General features: G+C 46.4%; 1 protein-coding gene and 1 long non-coding RNA gene across 2 annotated transcripts in view; one reads left to right on the top strand and one right to left on the bottom strand.

Annotated features, from left to right (window-relative positions):
- Positions 1-17,715, top strand: part of MAP6 (microtubule associated protein 6) — a 74,979-nt gene that overhangs the window by 22,782 nt on the left and 34,482 nt on the right. The gene's annotated exons all lie outside the window — the stretch shown is intronic.
- On the bottom strand, positions 10,529-11,919 carry LOC109491957. The gene is made up of 2 exons (XR_002145615.3): positions 11,275-11,919; positions 10,529-11,015 (listed from the first exon to the last, which is right to left on the bottom strand). It is a non-coding gene; the product is annotated as an uncharacterized LOC109491957 (long non-coding RNA).

The raw sequence follows: 17,715 nt of genomic DNA on the forward strand, positions 1-17,715 counted from the left end.
AATGTCAGTCACCTCAGATCCCACCACTCATAAGCAGATGCTGTCATGTTGGTGTTAGTTCATCTTTTTCCCTCCATATTTTTGTAAGGTTGAAACCATGCCTTTCCGGTTCTGTATCCTGCCTTCCAGAAAGGTCTTTTGAGTCGGGGATTTTACTTTGAGAAACAAGCATGGGATCTGCCCTCACATCCCAGACCTGCCTGCTTAAAAATGGATGGCTGAGGCCAAACTGACAAACTGATCCAACATGGATATTCCCAAGTGGACGCTGCTGTGCTGTCTCAGCTGATGGCACCCGTTTAGCTTCACCACCCGTTTTGAGTTGGGGATTTCTTGTGTATTTCATCCACTCTGATGAAGTCTGGGCATAAAGGGGAAAACATGCATCTGACAGGCGGAAAAGCGAGGGGAACTGTTTTGTTTAGATACATCTGAAAAGAGCAGTAAGATTTAAAATGCTGTGTTGACCCTAGAATGTGATCTAACAGGGTAAGAAATGTATATCTGGGTCATTTCTCCTTAATTTACTGGTACAACCAGCGGCCTGTCGTTCTTGTTGTTCCAGGAGCACTTATGCCCCAAGGGCAGGTGCTGTGTCTCCAAGTGACCGCTCACATCTGAGGGAAAAGTGAATCTCCCCAGCTGAAATGTGCAAACCCGCTGGTGAGACCAAGATGCCATTTAAATCAGAGTGTTTCTCAGAAATTCCCCAAAGTTAGCCCATTCGGGACACTGTAAGAAGCTGCATTTACTTTATTCGATATGTCTCCGCCCTTTTATTTTTATTTTTTTTAACGTTTATTTATTTTTGAGACAGAGAGAGACAGAGCATGAAGGGGGGAGGGGCAGAGAGAGAGGGAGACACAGAATCGGAAGCAGGCTCCAGGCTCTGAGCCATCAGCCCAGAGCCTGACGCGGGGCTCGAACTCACGGACCGCGAGATCGTGACCTGAGCTGAAGTCGGACACTTAACCGACTGTGCCACCCAGGCGCCCCAGTCTCCGCCCTTTTAAATATGGTCCTTTTAAGTATGTACCTATGAGTCGGTGTTCTGTGTGATGGGATGTGAAATATGTGAGCAAGCAAAACAAAAGTGGAAGCACCAGGTCGCTTGGGGCGAGAGAAAAGAGCACTGGACCGGGAGTCCAAAAAGACTTAGGTTCAATTTCCTGCTCTGAAGCCCACTTCTGTGTCCCAGTGGGCTTGCCACACAAAGTGCCCTTTTAAATGTTTCTGTCCCTTTAAGAGCTTATCTGTGAGTCAGTACTGTCTGTATTCATGGCACACTCGAAAGCTGGAACAGCCTCTTTTTCATCTCGGTGTCAGTAAATACTTTCCTTGCATGATTGAAGGGAGCCTGCGATAACCCAGCATCCCACACAGTCTGCCATTCGCTTTCACACTTGGCTTGAGAAGAACAACAGAAGTTTGGGAGCAGCTTAAAAATTGACTTAAAATTCTAACACCCAGAGTGAACAGAATCACTGAAAGAAGGCTTCACTTAAGCTTCTTGACTTTTCAAATGAATTCAACAAATATGTTTTGAACACCCAAGGTGAGCACTACAGTGAGTTAACGTAACCGTTGGTCAGAGAGAAAGCATTTGTCCCCAAGTCACTTCCGGTTGAGTAGGGGAGACCGCTTTAAAAATGCGGGCTTGATTTTTACTCAGGCGTGGTAAGCCAGCAGGTCAGGAGATGACTGCCACTGAAAAGATAGCTTATTCTCAGAGGAGGGGGGCAGCCTCCACCACACCGTGCAAGGCCACGTGGGGAAGCACCAGGATTGGTCAGGAGGCGGAAGGACTGAGGGGAAATGTGGTTTTCCCAGGAAGAAGTGGGTCAGGCAGGGTAAGCAGGCTAAGCAGGTTTAGGATTGGCTGGCTTGAATAATTTCAGTGGACTCCGGGGCATATGTCCATAGTCTTCTGGTACCTAGCCCCGTGATGATTAGGGTAGGAGGATAGTGGCCCAAGTGTGAGAGCCCAATAGAGGAGGTGTTTGGGGTCTGGGCATTGGATTGGTTGGTTTGCATATGAAAGGCGTGTTTACCACCCCTAGGAATGGCAGCCCTGGAGTGGAGGTGGGGAGCTGTTTCCCCAGGGTCAGTGAGGCCCCAGATGCCAAAACACCTGAATTAAAAAGACGTGTTTAGTACACGGAGGCAAGGCAGATACTTAATTGTAGCATTATGAGGTGCAAGGCTGTAAATAACAAAAAAGAAGCACACTTTGGGTGTTAAGGAGCTGAGATTATTTCAAGAATACTTGTTCTGACAAAGGTTTAATGGAAGCAATGGCTTTTCAGCCGGGCGGGCTGGGTGGGAGGAGGGGAAGGGATGTGGCAGGGGGGAGGGGGTGTCCAAGCTCCTATCACTCATTGGCAAGTTGCTTAGCTGGGGCCAATTACTTAAACCCTCCAAATAATGTTTATTCTGCTTATATCCCGAAGTTGTTATGCAGATCAAGTAACTAGCTCCATGTTTCTCTCACTGTGCACAGTGCATGGACCTATATTAGAACTGTAGTGTTTGTTTAAACAAACACTGGGACCCAGAATCAGGCTGCAAGGGTGAAGCCCAGGAGTCTGCATTTTAACAGGCCCCTCACTCCCACTCTAGGTGATTCTAGGAACACTAAAGTTGGAGATCAGCATACAGAAAACAGTGCTAGGCACATTCTGGAATCCAGAGGGTAAAGTACATGTAAAGAGGATTCTGTGTACTTATTACAACTATAGCTTACACCTGCTTCGGTCTCTCATGCCCGGAAGCTCCTTAGGCAAGAATTATGTTTGGGTTGCTTGCCTGGCGTAGTGTCTGTCCGCTGAGGCAGGTGTTAAACGCACACACGACAAAGAGATAGCACCAGAAGCCCTGCCTCCTGCACTCTGGCCGTCTGAGCCTGGCTGCCGGGGGGAGGCTCATGTTACAGATGCTCCCACAGGCCTCAGGGCGAGCGCAGCCCAGGAGCCAGTCCTCAGACTGCCAGCATCCTCCGCTCACAGCTTGGCCTCCGATGCAGCTGTGCGATTTCAAATTCCATGTTTATCCGCACGGGTTTCTATTTTTACCTCAAATTTCTAAAAATATGAACCGACAGACTAACCCAAAGTGATTTTGGCACTCTCGAGGGAAAATACGTGGGTAAGAATTATTGAATAATTGCAGAGCCCTCTGGCCTTGCCTAATTGGGTTTTTGGCAGATAGATGCTGTACGAACGGATGGTGATTCAAAGTGGTCACAGTAGCACTTGGTAAGCCCCGCTTGTTTGGCCTGGGGGTTGATGTTTTCAGTCCTCACAGAAAACCTAGCAGGTACATTTCCCACATTCTACTTTCATAAAGTGAGGCCCAGGCACGTTCAGTCGCTTGTATAAGGTGTCGTGGGAAGGAAGGTGTGCGTGGGGTTTCAGCGGGCTCCGTTTGATTACAGGCTCCCCTTGCTTCCTCAGCCAGACTCCCTCCAAGCAGATGCTAGATCCCCAGGGTGAGGTTAAAAGGCATGCTTCGAACTAATTACTTTTATAAAACCCTGGTGATGTGTCTCTCGTTTCATAAACTAAAAAAGCATTCGCTTTACTGACTTTCACAGAGATCATTTTTATCAGATCTCTGACATAACAACCCAAATTGCAGCTGCTTATTTTGTTCCACATTCTCCTTCCCGCTCCCCCAGTAATTAGGCAGTAATTATTATGAGGGTAATTACCTCATTAGGAATTTGGTGTGAGAAAGCTCTAGGAAAGAATAATGCAAGGGCGTCTCTTTATAGCTACAAGATTACAGATGACAAATAAGTTTTAATAGCCCTTAAGCCCTCATTAAAAGAAAAGGGAGAATTTTTCCTACACGGTGTTTTGGAAGGTGTCAGCATATCTCTTAATCAATCTGTGCTTCTCTGAAGAGCCAAGTTCCCCTGTGGTCTGAAAGCCCATTCCTAAGTGAGTGGAGGCACTCTGAAAGTTCCAGTAAAGAGGAGCCCCAGCAGCAGCCATGACCGGCCGTACGTGCCCCACCACTGCCCCTGCCCCTGCCCGTGGGGGCGTGGGAGAAACGTGGGGGGAGGGCGTCATGAGAACTGGAAAAGACACATGCTCTGAGTAAAGGACTAGTATCCTGGCCATTGGTCCCCAGTGCCTGCACCTCACAGTCCCATCTCCTGAAACCAGGACAGAAGCTCCTGGGAGCAGAGCCTTTGTCCTGCCGGGGTCTACCTGGCACGGCTGTTGGCATGAGGACTGGAGAAATGTGAGTTAGGGGTCCTTAGCGTGGTCGGCCCGGGCTCCCTACCATCTGGCTTCGTTGACTGCCATACACCCCATGTTCCCTCCCCTCCAGGACCCTGAGTGCAGCCACCTTGGGGTCCTTGTGGAATTTGCTTTTACCCTTTTGGCCATGAAAAGGCCGTTGTCCCATCTTTGGTATTCTTAGTCCTCAAGACTCAACTCATGTCTCCTTCCACATTGCTGCCCTCTCTCCCAGAGACAGAATAAATCTTCTCATCTATTTACCCTTAGCACTTTTTACATGCCTCCTGTATAATATCGTTCAAGCATTCAGCAAATATCTTTACTCAGAGTCTCTCCTGCCTGGCCTGGTGACAGGGACACAGCCACTGTAGCCCCTTCCACTGTAATCTCTCGTTTGGAATATTGAAGTAGCCTCCTAGCTGGTCTCCCTGCTTCCTCCTTGTTCTTTTTTTTATTTTATTTATTTTTTTTAACGTTTTTTTTTTTTTAATTTATTTTTGAGACAGAGAGAGACAGAGCATGAACGGGGGAGGGGCAGAGAGAGAGGGAGACACAGAATCGGAAGCAGGCTCCAGGCTCTGAGCCATCAGCCCAGAGCCCGACTCGGGGCTTGAACTCACGGACCGCGAGATCGTGACCCAAGCTGAAGTCGGACGCTTAACCGACTGAGCCACCCAGGCGCCCCTCCTTGTTCTTAACCTTCTACAACAAAAGGCATGTTACGCCACTCCACGCCAGATGAGTGCCCAAATCCTCCAGTGGCTCTGCCTCTCACGAGAAATGAAATCAAATCTCTCATTCTGATGTGCAGTGCCCTCCCTACCCCACCCGCCCTTCCTTCTCTGATCTGATCTCCCACTCCTCCCCCCATTCCCCTTGTTAGCTCCACTCCGGTGACATTGGCCTTTGTTCTTCACACACACCTCTTGCCTCCGGGTCTTAGCGTTCTGCCTGGAGTGCTCCTTCACCAGATTTCCACGAGACGCACTTCCTTCAGGTCTCTGCTCACGTCACTTCCTCAGAGAGGCTGTCCTTGACTCTAGGTAACACAGCACACATACCTACACGTACCTACAAGCCCACGTGACTCTGTCACCATTACTAGTCTTGTTAGAACTTCGCACCACCTGGCGTATTGTATAACTGCCTATTGGTTTATTGCCGATCCCCTTCACTGGAACGTAAGTCGCTGCTCTCCAAGACGGCCGGGATGTTGTCTAGTCTACCCTCTGTTGTATCCCGACCTCCTATCGACGGCATCTAGGTTAACATATGCTGAATAAATGAAGAAGTGAATTCCTGAGCATCATCCAGTGAGCCCTCAATAAATACTGACAGAAAATCAGAAATATGCTCAGAGTGTCTGCCACGGGAGGGAAGTTTAATTTCAAGTTATAGGAGGATTGACACATACAACAAATAGGCAAGTGGACTTACCGGAAAGACCGTTTGCCTTCACGAGTCCCACGGGATGGGGACTTGTGGGCAAACGTCAAGAGATTTGAAGAACACAATGGAATAATTTTTAATGCCGTGTAAATGGTAACACAAATGAAATGCTTATGTAAAGGTATGTTCCAAGCTATTAGGTTTTGTGCAGCTATTGTCTATTGTTGTTTTTGATGACAATATATATCAGCATCTTTAAAATAATCAAGACTATTTTACAGCAGAACAAAACCAAACTAAACCCAGGCTAGCGACCTGGGAGTGCTGGTTCCAGCTCTGCCACGACTTTGCCACGTGACATAATGGACTTACTTGCCCTCTCTCTGCTTTATTTCCCCAGTCCGTAAAGTTGGCCTACTGGATTAAATTATTTCTGGAATGTCTACCAGTTCTAAAATTCTAGGCCCTGGGGGTTGTCGGCTGGCTGGCTGGCTGGCTGGACGAGGGACTCTAGTTTCCACGACATTGCCCCAGTCTTAACTCTCCTGTTGGTTCTACATTCTTCTTCCCATTCTCTCCCCACTCTTTTGTAGCCCAGAGAGGCCTTACTCTTTATCTGAAAATTTTTTATGTACAACTCTGGGGTCCCTATATCTTCTTTGAGTCAAAGATAGAAAACAGTAGAAGATAAAGTCATTAGAAGCAGAAATGATGGAAACTGGGGGATATTTATTCTGGGAAAAAAGAAGGGAGAAGGGGGATAGGTATGTTGACTTGCATCTAAGAATCAGGGGAGCATATAAAATTCATGGAACCTGTTTTTTATTTGCGATTGTTTTTGAGAGGTATTTCTTTATGCACTATTGCACAAGAATTACAGAGTATTACACATCAAATCTTCCCTCTGGCAGATTATAATCCTAGATGTTTGGACAGGGAAAGACCCAGAAGAACATCTGACAGTTCTTGCCCACCTAACTTGGTGTCTTTGGGCAAGTCCCCAGAGGTTGGAATGGATGAGAACACAGAGGAAGCCTGCCTGGGTTCAGGTCTATCACTCACTAGCTGTAACTCACTCACGACCTTGGGTCAGGCAGTTGTTACCCCATTTTTCTGGATATAGAATGGAGTTAATTGGGTTGAAGTGAGAATGAAATGTAAAACCTCAGTGAGGTAAAGTAACTTGCTCCCCAGGTGACAGAACTCATCATTTGAACCCCAAAGCCCTAGTAGGAAATGAGTATAAAAAGAATCAAAGGAAACTGTCTCATAATTCTAGACTGTTGATTAAACCAATGGATATAAAGTAAGAGATGTCTATACGGTGCCCACAGAGGTAATTTCCCATTGCGAGAGATTTGCTCACTCACACACTTGGTATCCATTGCAGCAAAATAGACCAGAGATGCCTTTGCCAGTGGTATTTGCTGGATGGAATGATACTATCTATTCCAGCTGAGTAACGTAACTAGATACCCAGTGCCTATCTCCTGGGACAGCAGAAATGATCACTTTTCATTGATCTCCTTTAGACCTGACCTTGATATCCTTCCTGTCTCCCCCTAAATATATCAAAGCACCTGATGATATAAGCATGTTCTCCTTCAACTAAATTTCACAGGACTCATGTTGAGGTTTGTGTTCAGAGGCAGACCACGACAGAGGCTGGATCTGGATCTGATCTTCAGTCACTGTATCTTCTAGTCACCAGCCTTTGAATCTGCCCTTTCCCCCTTCTCATGTATGAGTTTTGTTAGCTCAGAAGGCCTGGCAGCCATCCGTCCCCAGAGCTGTGAAAATGCATCTGTGCTGTGTCCCTCTGGCTCTGTGTTAGATGAGCCCATCCAAAGAAGGAGTGTGGGCAGCGGGTTAGGCAAAGGGCAAAAGTCAATCAAGAAAAATACATCTAGAGCAGGGGGAGGGGCAAAGTGGGTGAAGGGGGTGGGAGGTACAGGCTTCCAGTTACGGCATGAACAAGTCACGGGGATAAAAGGCATAAGGAGCACAGCCAATGACCTTATAATAGCGTCGTATGGCATCAGATGGCAGCCACACTTATGGTGAGCACAGCATAACATATAAAGAAGTTGAGTCGCTATGTTGTGCATCTGAAACCAATGGAACATTGTGTGTCAACTATACTCAAGCAAAAATCTAAAAAAAAGAAAAAAAGGAAAAATTCTTCTACCCTATTTCATTCAGTCCTCACATTATCCCAGCAGGGTCGATGACATTATCCCTGCTTTACAGATGAGGAAAGTGAGGCTCATCTGTAGAAAGGCCAGGTGACTTCCTTAAAGTTGCACAGCTGGTAAATGGCATATTTGGGATTTCAAACCCAAGCTCTTGCTGATAGGCCATGCCTTGTTATTGCTGAGGATAGTGGAAGAGGAACCAAAAATAATTGGAGAAGGCTTACAGTCCTGCCAACAATTAAATTTGTACCAGGTTTAACCCTCCTCAAGGTGATTCAGATTATACTAGTCACACTGGCACTGTGGGCATCCTGCCTCGAGCCAGGGGCGGTGCTGGGCCCTTTACAGACACTATTTCCTTTCTTTGTCACCTTTCACCCACGAGGTCACCATGACTTCAAAGTGGTGTTTCTCAAAGTGTGTTCCTCTGACCGACTATAATAGAATCACCCAAGGAACCTGTTAAAATACAGATTCCAGGGCTTCACCTCAAGAGTGGGAACACTAGAAAGAAATCATCACTAAGAAATTCTTGGGGCACCTGGGTGGCTCAGACGGTTAAGCATTTGACCTTGGCTAAGGTCATGATCTCACAGTTTGTGAGCACGAGCCCTGCTTCTCATGAACGTGTGCCCTGCTTCTGGTGAGCCCCACTTCTCTTTCTCTCCCCCCCACCTTCTGCCTCTAGTGGGACTTTCTCTCTGTCTCTGTCTCTCTCTCTCTCTCTCTTCACCCTCGCTCGCTTGCACTCTCTCTCAATAAAAAAAAAAGAAAAATTATCTGGTAATATTTGGCACTCAGTTTGAGAACAGTTGTTCTTAAAAAATAGTAGATTCTTGTTATTAATGAAACATTTAAAATCACTCACTACCTTTTTTGAAGGCTTTCTAAATTAAGCATTTTGTATTTAAAATATAGATATGGATTCTTTTAATGAATAATGAATTTAGAAAGGACACGAGTAGGAAGCCAGAACTCAGCGCAGGGCTCGGATGAGTGAATTTTATTTGGTGCCTGAAGGACTTTGAAGGAACTTTTTTTTAGGACTGACTAGTAGGTCACAACTATAAAATTCAAGTCCTGGTATGTATTGTCTGAAATTTGGCCTTCAGTCTAGACTTTTCTAATAGTCTATAATATATCAAGTAGCTTCTTGGAACTATTTAAGTAAAATGTTCATAATAAATTAGATAAGATGCAAAATTATACAAACAGGTTCATTTCAACTCATCAGCTGTGCCCAAGACAATAGATGACAAGCCCAGATAAGCTGGCGAATTCTACTGAACATTCAAAGAAGAATTAATACCACGCCTTCACAAACTCTTCCAAAACATACTTTGCAACTCCTTGTGAAAGGCCAGCATTACTCTGCTCCCCAGGCAAAGACCCAAGACTCACCAGTGAAGGTGGGATATATTTAAGTCCAAGTCACCTGCTGGTTCTCTGACTCTGGGAGAGGGTTGAGACAGAGCATGGGGACTGTGATGATGGTGGTGGTGGTAGTGGTTACAGTCACAATCGCACAGCACACACACACACTCACAACACACAGATTTGAAATCCCACAGTGGGCTTTTGTTAAGCGTTCTTCTCTGGGGCAGGTCCTGGTCTCTTCCTTGCTCTAGAATGCTCATTGCTGTGGCTATTTTTTTTTTTTATTTTTTATTTTTAACATTTATTTATTTTTGAGACAGAGACAGAGCATGAATGGGGGAGAGGCAGAGAGAGAGGGAGACAGAATCGGAAGCAGGCTCCAGGCTCTGAGCCATCAGCCCAGAGCCCGACGGGGGGCTCGAACTCACAGACCGCGAGATCCTGACCCAGGCTGAAGTCAGACGCTTAACCGACTGAGCCACCCAGGCGCCCCAACTGCTGTGGGTATTTAAAATGTGTCAACAGATAATAAAACACACATACATCTTAGGAACAAGAATTGGGACTTCTGCTCTGGTGTCAAGATTTACTCTCCCTGACCGATTTTCTCCTCGCCCCATCCTTCTGCCCACCCAGCAGACCTTCCCTCCCGTCGTTGTCTCACTGACCCGTCTCCATGCGCCACCATCATTGCCCCCGCCAGTGTATCTCCAGCCATGTTTTACAAACTTGAACTCAGATCTAGATCTAGCCCCTTTCATCGTTGTATTTAGTTAGGACTACCGCAGTTTATATTAATCCTTTGACAAACAGTCACGTGATGGCAGCTATGGAATAAACTGTTTTCTCTCCAATCTTTTTGGCCTCAAAAAAAAAAAAAAAAGGTACCTTTTGTGTCAGTGTATAGACCAGAGCCGTTTATCCTTTGTAGTGGAATCTTTATGGCATGCATGAGAACAGAATTGATTCAGAATACATGCACTTGTGATTTGAGCACGCTGAGAAAAGATCGCATCCTGGGAAACACTTTCTTCAGCACTGGGTTGACCTGCCACGGTCCCAAGCAAAGACACGATAGAAAGATCCAGACTGGGAGTCCTTGTGAGTTTGGGCCCTGTGCAGCCACTTGCTGGCTCTATGCCTTGAGACAGTTCACTTTACCCCCCTGAACCTCCATGTTCTAATCTCTAAAATAGGAACAATAACTTGTACCTTGAAGGGCTGGTTGGCCTGAGATGGATTTAGACCAAGTATGTCAATCCATTATGAAAGCTTTTGGCATACAGTAAGTTTTCATTAACTGAAATGTGACTTTTACATTGAACAAATTATAAGGTGACTTTATTTTTGCTTCCCACGATCCTTTTAAATTTATCCTGTGGGACAGGTTCCTCTGCTGCCCTTGCTTGAAAGTTTGGGCAAGTTCTATAACTCATACAGCAAATTTCAGTAAATAAAAGTCCTCTGTCATTCAAGTGTCCATCCCATGTCATAGTCACCATGTCAGTCTGTTTAAAGTTAATCCCTCTTCTCTTCCTGCAGCTCTGGCCTGTTCCAGAGGAGAAGCCCGCGGTGGGGCCTCTACTTCATTTGTCCCATCCCTCACCCTGCATCCAACCTGCCCAGTGTTGGAGTTCAGGTAGCAAGAGCACGAGGCAAAGGGAACGGCAGGGCCCTTCTGGGACTGGCGTGGTCACGGTGATTGCTGCTCTCTGGACCAGCAGGCTTTCAGGATGGACTGTCTCTTGTGGCTGCTTTGCTGGGTTCTCTAGAGGCCTCCACACTCACCACCATGGATCTCTTCCTGCAGGAGAGAGATTAAAGGGATAAAAGGGGATCCCCTTTGGCAGGTTCCACACCCCCTCCTTCACCCTGGGCATCCCATGGTCCCTCTAGCTTCTTCTGAAATGTTTGCCCCTTGGGGTGGCTGTCTTGACGCTATCCGGTCCCGGGGAGACTGCACCATACATTCTTTGCCCTAACCACAAGACAGATCAAGTCACCCCAGAACAGCCCTTTCTCCCTGTCTCTGCTCCTGGACAGACTAGCCAGCCATCTCTGACCTTCAGATTTTTCACGAGAGTCCCCGTTGACTCAGGAGGGTCACTGTCACATCCCCTAAGATCCAGATGTCCTTGTGCCTCTCTCTTGACTTCAGCTGGAGGGAAAGTGGCCCCTTCACTGGCACACAGAGTTCTCTCCAATATCCTGTCCCTGTTACTATTCTCGGCCTTTGGCAATTCTGCATTGTGACAGCGTGCCTCCCTTTGGAATGCGGTATTGTCTCTGTGCCTCAGCTGAGTTCCCCTCTTCAGTCCTGGGACACGGCTGTTCATTGTATTATTCTCGTTTAACCTCAGCATCTCCACTTACTGCTGTCCAAGGTCACGACACTTAACTACCCTCAGCTCCTATTTCCTCATCTGTAAAATGAGAATGGTACTAACTGTGCCTGCCTCGTGAGGTCTCTGGGAGGATTAAATGAGATAATGCATAAATGTACTTCCTACAGTTCCTGGCCCTGGCAAGATTCTCTGTAATGTAAGCTGTTTTCACTGCCATCACCATTATCATGATTAATCTTAAAGCAGAATTACATGTCCTCTTGTTACCAACCCCCTGCCGCCCTGCTTGACTAGAGCGCATGTGCACACACTTGAGACGTGCACACGGGCACAGCTGCGAGTGCAGAGTGGTGGCTGTTTGGAGGTGTCTCGCCCCTGACCCCCCTTTGATGCTGGCTGTCCTACAGCTGGCACCCTCAGTGCCTGACCCCCCCCCCCCCAACTAATTCATTTATCTCTTTACACTGTCTCTCACAGCAACTTAATTACGTGGCGGGCCTGTGTGGAGCCATCTGCTGCTGGATTGTCATCCCTGTCTCCCTCAGGATCCTGGGGACTACCTTAATGGCCCCACAGTTTCCTGAGGCAGAGAGGTGGGGCCAGTCCCCATTGTTGGGAAGTCACATGCGGGAGCTTCTGTGTTAAACGACCACAAGCGTGAAGATGATTTTTGAATCGCGTGCAGCGATGCCCCGCATGTTTATCCTTCTGCCTTCAGTCATTGCTTCCTAGGTTTTGCATAGTCAAAAAGAGAAAAGTAAGTCATAGGAGGGTAGGCCTATTTCCAACGTGTGCTGCATTTTTTCTGCCAGCTGTCACAATAAGACTTCATCCATCATCCCTAGGAGTGGTTGGGGGCCTGCTCTGGGCCTCTTCAGCCCGCTGTGTTTCTCTCTGCTACAGCACTTCTCATACCACATGACTCAAGTCTGTTTCTCTGTCTCCTCTGGCCCCGACTGGACCGTGAGCTCCTTGTCCCTTATCCTCGGGTGCTAACGCAGTGCCTGGCTCACAATTTCTCTGAGGCCTCAGGTAGTAACTTCATCTCTCTGAGCTTAGTTTCCTCATCCATAAATTGGAAAGTGATAGTGTTCATCTCAAAGGGTAGTGCTAAGGATTAAGTTAAATCATGAGGGCAAAGCACCTTGTATATTGTAGGCCCTCAGTAAAGGGTAACTATGTTATAACTGCTGTAGGCACGCAACAAATGGATGAAATAAATTGTGAGCAGAATTGACAGTGAGTTCTAATTCACCATCATTAAATAGAACATATGTGAAGATGTAGCCTCCAGTCTCTCCCTGTCCCCAGCCTCTCATTGTCACCAAGTGGCCTGACTCACCCAAACACAGTGGCTCCCTAGATCCTAGTTAAAAGAGACAAAGTTTGGGGTGCCTGGATGGCTCAGTCAGATGAGCGTCCAGCTTTGCCCCAGGCCATGATCTCACAGTTTGGTGCATGAGTTTGAGCTCCGCATCAGGCTCCGTGCTGACAGCTTAGAGCCTGGAGCCTGTTTCAGATTCTGTGTCTCCCTCTTTCTGCCCCTCCCTGCTCGCTCTCTCTCTCTCTCTCTCAAAAAAAAAAAAAAAACAAACAAACAAAAAAAAAAAAACATTAAAAATTAAAAAAAAATAAAAGAGACAAAAGTTTTTATGTACTTTTTAATTGGAAAAACTAAATAAGAAATAGAAATCAACTAACTTAAAACATAAAACATCAATTTGCTACATAGAAAACCGGGTAGGAAGAAATCTTCATTGATTTTACTCTACTAAAGTCTGATAACATTGTTCTCAATTTCTTTTTCTTTACATTGTTTTTAACTTCTACTTAGTTATAAGATGTTTGTCTTGAAAGTAATTGCTACAACAAATTATAAAATAAGTTGTAAATGGATAAATTCAAGTTTTGCTCACAAATAAGCCACAGGTCATGAGAAAGAAAAAACAAAAACAAAACAAAAACAACCAAAGTGGCTCCCAGGCCACATTATCACATCACTCCACCACTCTGAGATCTTGAGTGGCTCCCTCTGTCTCCAGAGTCAAGTCTGAGCTCTGGTACTTGACCCCACCCCACCTCTCACCCCACCCCACCTCTCCACTGCCCTTTGTGGAATCCTTGACCATAAAATAAGGTGAGAACGTCTTGGGGTGCCTGTTCAGCTTTGCTATTCTGTGACTCTCATGCAATCCTGTTCATTCAGTGCACCTTTTCTGAGTGCCTGCTCTGTGCTGGGCCCTGGGCGGGACCCTGGGGCACAGTTCCTGCCCTCGGGGCCTCCAGCCTAGAGGAGAATATAAGCTGTCTTCAAGATGTGGTTGAGGTGGGGAAGGATGCACTGGGGGAGCTGGGCAGACCCGCTGTCTGGGGGTCAGTGATGGCCTCACAGAGGTGACATTGGAGCAGGGTGATGTAAAGAGCGTAAGGCCTAGGAGAGCATTCTGGAAAGAGGGAAGAGTATGAGTGCAGACTAGCACAGGCGTGTGGTTGAGCTGTTCCAGGGACGAGAGTGGGAGGCAACGGGCCTGCGGAGGTGGGCCGTGGCAGGGCCAGAACCCACGGCTGGTGCGGAGTCTGGCCTTGACCCTCCAGGAATAGAGGTCACAGAGGCCCTTTCATGGCTCTACAGCCATGGCCAATGGCCAAAAGTGTGCCTTCCTTCTGGGTGCCTAATCTGCACTTTATATGGGGCTCCACGTTTTATTCTAATATTTAAAAAGAGAAAAAAGTAATTTTTAAATTTTCTGTTCTGTTTTGTTTTGTATATAGAAACAAATTAATGTAGGATGATAGGGAAATGTCAGATCTGTAGTCACCTTGAATTTGACTTCTGGCCCTTCCATGCACTAGCTCTGTGCCCTTGGACAAATCACTTGCCTCTCTGGGCCTTGGTTTTCTCCTCTGTAAAAATGGGGGAAAGTCTCCACCTTATAGCACTGCTGTGGGGATTACAGATGAGGGCATGTTTTTGTGGGACAACTGGTACCCTGGAGGCCCTGACAACTCCTTCTTTTCCCTCCCCTCACAGTCACTGGATTTCCAGTCACCTGGACGCCAGCCCAGTGACCTGCATGATGACAAAGAATGCAGGGACACTGACGTGAAGGAAGTTTCCTATGAAATATTAATTGCTTCCCCCAAAGACTAGGTGTTCTGAAGGGCTTTGTTCCCCCAGCTGAGAGCTCGTGACCTCACTGGCCAGTCCCTGCCATTCCAGGCCATCCAGGGAAGGAAGGCCAGGCCACTAAGACAAGTCCAAGTGCTAAGGCTGCATTCATGAGTTCATGGGTGTGCTGTTCTTCCTGCACATAGCCCTGGAAAGCCCAGAGCAGGGAAGGTTGCAGGAAGTTCAGTGTCTCCCCTTCTTTGAAAACTCCTATTTATCTTCTAAAAACCCTTCAGATTCTCATGGGAACCTTGACCTCCCAGAGCATCTCGCAGCACTCAGCTGGAAGTTCCTTAACAGCAGTTACTTGGGGTTGCTTCATAAATGCTTATTCAACAGAATACCTGTCAGAGGCTCAGAGGCATAAAACCATGTTTAAAATACTGGTTCAGGGATGCCTGGGTGGCTCAGTTGGTTAAGCATCCGACCTCGGCTTGGGTCATGATCTCACGGTTTGTGGTTTTGAGACCCGCACTGGGCCCTGTGCTGACAGCTCAGAGCCTGGAGCCTGTTTCAGATTCTGTGTCTTCCTCTCTCTCTGCCCCTCCCCTGCTTCTTGTGCTCTGCTCTCTCTCTCTCTCTCTCTCTCTCTCTCTCTCTCTCTCTCTCTCGAAAATACATAAACATTAAAAAAATGTAAATGATAAAATAAAATATTGGTTGGGCACCTGCTGCGTGAAAGGCATTGTGTTCAGTATGTTTGCTGACCAGTGGGGACACGAGTCAGGAGAGTCAGGTACCTAATGTATCATGTGATGCTTGCCTTTCTTAGGAACGCAGACCTTTTCCTGATGGCCCCGTAAATTATGCTGGTTTGTGTCCTTAATCTTTTTCTCTACTGTCTTCTTTGCCTGGGTTTGACCTGCATCTTGAAGTAGCAGTTTCCCCAGTAGGAAAGGGAAAGAAAAAATTCAAGGTAAGGACAGGCCTGTGCAAAGACACAGACTAATGAAAGTGTTTCAAGCCTTCATGGGGCAGCTTATGGAGCTTGAAATCTGGAGTTGAACAGACCTGGTTCAAATCTGGCCGTGACTGACAGAGACACCCCAAGTAAATTCTTGCACCGATCTGGGACTCAGGAGACTCCAGCCTTCCAGGGCCATCCTGAAGGTTAAAGCGTGAATATGTGTGAGTGCCTCCCACCTCCGGCAGAGAGAGGAAAAAGGAAGCCAGCAGCCCTGGCTGTCCCGTTGCCCCTTAGCAACTGGCCTCGAAAGGTGCCACGCCATATCACCGTGACCCTGGTTGCTGGCCCCGGCAAGTGACTAACAGGACTGAGTTTGACGTTGCAGCTTCGTGAAGATATCCTAGGTCCCATTTTTGACACAACCCTTCAGATTTCATGGCCTGAAAAATAGTCTCACGTTTGTTCTGACTCTGACGCCTCTGAGTATGTTCTTCTTTAGAGCCAGCAGGTTGCTGAAAGACTTGCTAGAAATAGAATTGCGTCGCAAAAAGAAAGAGAGTCACTGAAGCCACCAGAGGTTAGTGGTGCCTGTAATGCAAATGAAGTCCAGAATTCCACTCAGCAGACTGCCCACCCTTTTACTGCCGGGTGGCTCTTCCCCTGCTGGGCTCCCACAGCTCCCATTACCTCAGATGAGATGGAACACAGGCAGCCGAAGGCAGCATTTAATGGATATCACTTCCAATGAATCATTAGCAACAAGAAACAAACGTGACATTAAATGCACCAAAAATGGCATCGTGGGGATTACCTACTTAATATTTTTATGCTCCCCATTACTTAACAATTTCTGAGATTTGGTCATGCTCCAGCACTGTCCGACCTAAAATGTATTCATATTTCCAAACAAAGGAATAATTTGCCGCCTTCACACGGGATGATTATCAAGAGTGTGTAATACGTGAAAAAATGCTTTCTTTTCCAGCTATTTCTTTATGACAAGTGTCCAGAAGTGGAAAACTTATCCCTTGCTAGATCAAAGGATGGCAGTTTTAAGATTTCGCTCATTAATTCACATATTCAACAAATATACACTGAGCACTTGTGATGTAACTGATACTCTACGGAGCCCTGGAGACGCAGCCTTGTCCTGCTGGGTTGAGTCAGGCTATATTTTCCCCAACTTGCCAGCAATGGAGACAGTGCTGCCTTTCCCACTCGAGCAGCCGACACAAAAATAGTAATATATTCCCAGTGGCTTAAAGATTTCAATGCAAGAAACAAACATGCAAAATGGGATTACAGATAATTATTTACGTGATTGTGGCATAAGGGAAGTTTTAAAGCTTAACTCCAGGAGTAAACGGGATAAAGGAGAAGGTTGATAGACAAGGCCATGTTCAAATATAAAGCTTATACATGGATACATGGAGAATATAGATATGGATATCTCTACAGATACAGATCTCCATCTCCCTCTCTCTGATGTAGATATATAGATACAGATATTTTTCATATCCTTATTTATCCCTATATATAAAAGAAAAGAGAAACTGGGAAACATAGTTACAAAGAATTACTCTCTTTTATTTTTATCTATAGGAGTTGTAGAGCTTTCTTACAAATTAATAGGAAGAAGAAAAATGGAAAACCAACCGCAATTGCCATGTGTTACTTTTACAATTAAGAAAGTAAACTCAGGAGTGTCAGCTTGTTCAGCAGCACTGATTTAAGTGCCTGCTGAACTGTTCGAGCCTCCAAACCAGGCACTAGGGACACAGAGCTGGCTCAGAAGCCGCCTCCGCCCCCCAGGTTCTCAAAGATGGGCTTGGAAACAAATAACCAGGAAGACAATGTGAGAAATCAGACAAAGAAGCTGGTACAGGGAAGTCCCAGGACAACAAAGCAGGAAGGGATCACCTCCCTGCAAGGGGAGGGATGTGAGGGAAGAAGATGTTCCAACTGGATTTATAATAGCTTTATTAAGATATAATTTACATAACCTACAATTCACTCCTTTTACGTGCAGTTTGATGAGATTTAGTAAATGAATATAGCGATGCAAGCATCCTTGAAAGACAGC

This window comes from Felis catus, chromosome D1, assembly GCF_018350175.1.
Source record: "Felis catus isolate Fca126 chromosome D1, F.catus_Fca126_mat1.0, whole genome shotgun sequence".
Taxonomy (NCBI): Eukaryota; Metazoa; Chordata; class Mammalia; order Carnivora; family Felidae; genus Felis; species Felis catus.